This window comes from Podarcis erhardii, assembly GCF_964252035.2.
Source record: "Podarcis erhardii genome assembly, chromosome: 12".
In the NCBI taxonomy this organism is placed as follows: Eukaryota; Metazoa; Chordata; class Lepidosauria; order Squamata; family Lacertidae; genus Podarcis; species Podarcis erhardii.
This window is the reverse complement of record NC_138513.1, coordinates 19,332,778-19,338,777: the sequence shown is the minus strand read 5'-3', so window position 1 is coordinate 19,338,777 and position 6,000 is coordinate 19,332,778. Positions and strand designations below refer to the sequence as shown.

The 6,000-nt window shown below is 39.0% G+C and overlaps 1 long non-coding RNA gene across 1 annotated transcript; it reads left to right on the top strand.

Annotated features, from left to right (window-relative positions):
- LOC309326312 lies at nt 1-2,118 on the top strand. Its single transcript, XR_014150278.1, has 2 exons — nt 1-561; nt 1,776-2,118. It is a non-coding gene; the product is annotated as an uncharacterized lncRNA (long non-coding RNA).
- Nucleotides 2,119-6,000: the final 3,882 nt, after the last annotated feature.

Genomic DNA, 6,000 nt, shown 5'->3' with positions numbered 1-6,000 from the left:
AAAGGTTTTCTTTACAATAAAATAATTGCAAAGCATCCTCCCACACTCCAAAATATAGCAAATAAACTAAAAGAAAGCCAAAACGTAACACAATTCCGCTCATGGTTAAATTATAGGTAAGGAAGTTGAAGGAAAGATGCATTTTGTTTATTTTAAAGGGCCTGTCTAGGTGGCTCTTAGTTGTATTAGTTTGATTTGTTAAAAACAAGAGGAATGCTTTTTGTTTTCTTTAGAGGTTAGCATCTTGTGAATCTGCTGTCTTGTGGTAAAACTATTGAGAATTGTAGAAAGATTCTCAGCGAACAAAGAAGGCAGCGTTAGCAGGGCAATAGGAGCGTGACAGTTTGAGCCAAGGTGGCAAAGAGTTCAAGTCATGAAGACGTTAAACCGAAGTTCTTGGATTGAAGCCAGTTTTGCAAAGAGAATCGGCTTAATTCCCTTTCATTGGGACTTCCTTCCGAGTAAGCGCATATATGAGAGTACAGTAGAGCTCCATTTATCGGTTGTGGATCCAAGCTTTCCTAAGAGTAGTTTTACCAGGGTTGGAAGAAATTGAGAAAGGTCTGTGGTCAGCAGCACTTGTCCTGTTTTGATTGATGATCTATCCCACCCACCCCCTCTTTTTCTCCTGCAACCAACCGCTGCAAAGGCTGCTTAAAAGAAGAAGTTTGCCTTTTTGGTTAGGGCACAGAAGCCCTCCCCAGAAAAAGCAGCACGTGCTGCTGCTGCATTGGAGGAGAGCGCAGAGCCCCCGCTTCTCCTCTAGGCAGCGCTGCAGCTGCGAAGGAGGACGAGTGAGCAGGACAGGGGCCAGCTGGCAAGGCAGTGGCAGCAAAAGGGCTTTTTGCACGGCGCCTTTGCAAGGTCGTCCTGATTGGAACCCGGGACCCTCGTGTGTAAGGGAAGAGAGGAGAGGAGCTTGGCGGGCAGCCAAACCCAATAACCCCCACCCTCTCCCCTTCCTCAAAGCCCTTTTTGCCTTGATGAAAGAGGTTGAGGGCGAGCAGGTGAAATAATGAATTTGTGGGTGTCGCTTACAAAACGAGAGTCAATTGAGAGGCCTGCTTGTGCAAGGACTAAGCCTGGCTGGCAGGAGGGCGCAGAGAAGGAGCTGCTCCTCCTGAGGGAAGAAGCAGCCCAGCCAGGCTCGCAGCCGGGCCTACTAACTACAGGCCGGCCTGCCTGTAGCCACAGGAGCAGAAGGGGCTGGGCCCCACCAAAGAAGCCGCGAGGGACGCCGAGAGAGCGCAGGGGGAGCTGGGAGGCCGCCTGACGAGATGTGGGGGGCGGAGGGGGGGGGAGGAAAGGGGCTGCCGGCGGCGGCGGGAGGGGAAGCTGCGAAAGGCGGTAGCAGCTGCCGCCGAGGAGCTGAGGCCTCATTCAGGCAGGAAGTGCAGTTGGAGGGAAGGTGCTCGGTTGCAGCAGGCGGGCCGGGGCAGCAGCGAGCGGGGTAGGCCGGCCTCCGTGAGGGGAGAGGAAGGGGAGCCGCGGCTCCTTTCCCCCCATTGCTCGTAGGGAAGCTGCCGCTGCCGCCCTTCTTCGCGCGAAGGCTCCCCTTGTTTTCTCGCCGCAGCCGTGAAGGAAAAAGGGACGAGCTTCTGCTTTTTGGGTTGAGCTTCCCCAAGCCCTATTTTATTTTCTTGTTGGGGTGTGTGTGGAAGGAGTACGGTTCGAGTTTGCAATGCTCTTCCCTCCCGGTTTCCAGCAGCAGTTTTATCTGGTCCATAAGTAGGGAGGACTTTTTTTATTTCTTCTTCTTCCTTGTTTTCCTCTAGTGCTGCTGTTTTATTCACTGGGCTTTATAGCTCACCGAAGGTAAAAGACCCCACCAGGGAGAAAAAGCTCGCCTGATACAAAGGGAAACATCTGTTCAGCGGTGAATTTTTAGAACAGGACTTTTCGAGAGGGAAGGGGAGGGGGGGAAGGGGCAGGAAACAACTCGAGGAGGAAAAACACTAAATGCTGAAATAATTAGATTTTACGAAGAGGGAGCTAAAGGGAGAGTGGGTTCGGAAAAGAGCGAGTTCTTTTTTTAAAAAAAAATTTGTTGCTGAAGTTGGAAAAACCGTGTCTTGTTCCTTTCAGAGGCTGGCAAAAATAAAAGTTCTTAAAACGAAAGGCCTGTTCCTTCTGAAGTGTTTCTCTTTAAAAAGTAAAAACAAAAACAAAATGCATTTGTCCTTAAAAACAATTCAATTAATTTGAGTTGATTTTGGTCATTTTAATTACTTGAAGGAAAATAAACTGCTTAACCTTGTCTTTAAAAAAAAAATCCAACAAGTGTCTATAATACATTGTTTTTAAATGTTGCGCCTGGGGTACTGTTTACTCGACCAGCCTTGTTAGATGGGGGGAGGTAAGCATCTACATTCTTTTTAAATATATATAGACTTGAAACTATTTTTCTGGTAAAATAGCTTCTTAGCAATACAGTAGCATTGTTTCATGCAACTTGAGGGAATTTTAAAAGGCGGATTAGAATAATTTCTAAATATTGTATTTGCATGTTCTCTGGGGGGAAATGGAATTTATTGAAGTTCTGAACTTCAGTAAAGCACTCAACAGGGCTGTATTTCTGAACACCATGGAGCAGAAAACTGTTGGTAGCTTTCCTGGAGACAGGGTTGAAATACGTTTGTGTTTATTCCTTTTCTTTATAAAACTTGCTGTCTTTGGAGCCTTTAGATAGTAAATGCCAATGCAGAAGAATAAGGCAAATCTCACTTTGAAAATAATTCCAGAGTTTAAAATTCCCATATTTTGAGACATCACCATAGTTAAAAATATATTGGCGGTTGTAATCTTTAATGATCACGGATCCTTAGTAACAAATAATTAGAATAATATTGAAATATATATATATGTGAGAAGGCCTTCAGATGCACACATAATTTATATAAGGCAATATGTGTACAGGGATTTTAAAATCAAATCTGTATTACAGAAGAGAAAATACAGCTGAAGGAACAGGATAAATAGCATGTCTGGTTTTTCCTCAGTGTTCCATACTACTTTTCTTGTTTCCGAAATAGAAACATTTCTCCCATCTTCTTTCTTGCCAAATGGGTAAATTTTTTTTTTAAAAAAATGAAAGTAGCACGATGTAAAAAAATCACATTCCGACTCTGAAGTGCCACAGTGAGACTGACAAAAAGTGATCCGAGGCTTGTGCCCTTAATTCGCTCGGAATGTTAAGCTTCCCAAGATACTCCCCGCCTATGCGGTCATGTTAGCTTTTCTCTGTGTTTAGTAGGTGGTTTTTAATGGTTTAAAATTAGTACGTGGATCGTCTGTGCCCTTACGTTTGTAATATCAATATTAAAAAAAGTGTGTCCTGTAACAGGAAACGTCACACATTGTTAGATTTTTTTTTAATGGTTGCATTTGGCTACTCCATTCATAGACACAATACAATTAATTAGCATATTCTTGGGTGTGTTTTTGAGATTGGGAGGTAGTAGCCCCCATTTGAGGAGAAAACTCCTTAAATAAAAAAAGTAACATGATTCTGCCCAAACCAGACACATAATTGATATTGACTGGAGATCTGCTTCATGTATAGCAAGTTGCTTTTATATTTAACAAAACTGCTTTCCTCCCTTTTCTATGGATAATTTCTAACTGGTGATAACAGTCATTCTGAAATAGCTTTATAGTTTAGATGCATAATAGGGAATTAAAGATGTTTTCTAATAGAAGAACAAGCATGAATAAAAAGGGGAAATGCAACCTAGGAGTATTGACAAAAATATGAACCAGTATAAACTTTTGATTTCTATTCAAATATAGGCTCATATTTCATGTTTTTTGTGCTTTTTGGTGTGTGTGTGGATGAGGGGAAAGACTTCTTTCAAATATCCCTACTGCCAAAAACAAACCATTTACAGCAAAATTCCAAATCTTTATTGAGATACTGCAAAGAAAATCAGTGCATTACATTTAAATTACATTAAATCTAAACTTTAAAGTTTACTATCTTTCCCCCTGATTAGTACAGCATTATTATATTAAATGTGAATTTTCAAAAAGCCTTTAATAATAAATTATATTTGTATATAAGCTGAAAGTAGCACTTAACTATATTCCAATGAATAACTTTATAAATTAGCTCTTAGATGTAAACTTTGGGCCTCTCAAACTGAAGGTATGTTTACCCACCATGCTAAAAAAAATTCCTGTGCTGTAATATTTACTTAGAATATTTAATCTAGGGGTTTTATGTAAAAAACACTCTTTTGCATCATGTTTACAGTACATCTCAGGCTGAAATTAACAATTAAATGCTAGCATTATCATAATAGAAGCAGTACTTGGAAAACAACTATTTCATCCACTGGTGCTCCTAGTTAAGTGGCATTTGCCCAAAGCCTCCTGAGGTGATAGTGCAATTTAAAACAATATAATGGATGCTTTAAAAACAACTTACCAGTTAAATTAGTGGTTTTACTGGCTAGATTCTGAGAAAGATTCAAACAATGCCATCACAGTTTTAACTGTCAAAGTTATACTTACATTAATAGGTAGTTTGGTCAGCACACAACTGACTTAAAACTTGTATGTACAAATTGGAAAATGTGTAAATACATTAAAAAATGCAGATGAAAGGTGAACTGCATATAAGCTGGTATTTATATTGCTGCAAAGTATTCCTGCGGTTATGTGTACATGCACACACACAAAATAAAAATATATATGTTTTTACTGGTGTAGCTTTACTCAGAAACTCTACAAGCACATTTTGTTTAAAGTAAGTTCTGTTTAAACTGATTGGAAAGTAGATTTTAGGACTGAAGTACTGAACACAACAGGATTAACATAGGGAGTAAAAAAAATGGACAAAATGTTATGCTCTTCATAACTGAGCAAGGGCAAATAATTTGCTGAATTCAGACCACTATACCTTATAGTTTTAAATACTGTATGGCAGTAGTGTGTATGGGTCAAATCACAAGTGTCGCACTCCACACTGTGGACTGACCATTATGCTTTCATTTCCTAGGATTAAACAAATAGCAGCATTAACATTTAAATTAATGCTATATTCAAGTTCAGCAAGCAAAGTAGGTAAAGAAAGTGTGCTTTTTAAAAAATAAACACAAATAAGAAGATACTTAATATCAAGTTTTTTCTCAGAACTTTTGAAAGGCACATTATTTTATGAATATTATAGCTTCTTGTGCTTGGGTAAAGTATAAAATTTAAGTTTGGACAAAGATTCAGTTTTAAAATCTTAACATGTTGTTAACGGCTTTAGGCAAGCATCTATTCCTACCCTCACTCTTCAAAAACAAACAGCCCTGACACAACTCTTCTATTCCTCCTCCATTTATCCCTCCTTCCCTCCTAATTGTTTTCAACATAGGATGAAAAAGACATGTTTGGGTTTGAAGAGATTTTTTTGGTTTTGCTTTTATATATCTATTTTACCTCACATGCTCGTTCTTATTGAGTAATAAGAAAATTACACCTGATTTAATTGCGACAAAGAGGTGATTAAGTAATACAGGCTCTTTTGCTCAACAAGCCCAGGATGTGTTACTGAATCCATGTTTAGAATTATTAGCCACATGCAAAACATAAAGGGCATTTCAGGAAATTGGAATTTTAGGTTGATGCTACTTGTTTTTAAAATATTTTTAAATATTTAGGTGATACAGGACGTTAAAAGTGCTGAAAATGTTTTTGTACATTACTCCCCCCCCACCTAACATTTAAAAGTCTATTTCCTATTTAAAATAAAAGTAAATAACATGAAACCCTAGAAGTACATCCTATGGAGTTCAATGCCACCTACTCCCAGGTAAGTGTGTATAGGATTGCAGCTTAAAACAAATAAAGTTATAAAATAGTAGAAAATTACATGTACATGCCTTTAAAATATGTGGATTGATTTGTTGTCTACATTGTATCTTTTAAAAAACTACCAATTTGAAATACAGAGTAATTCAATCTTTGCCTGTTTTCCTTTTCTAATAGGCATATTTCTATCTCTGGGTCTGA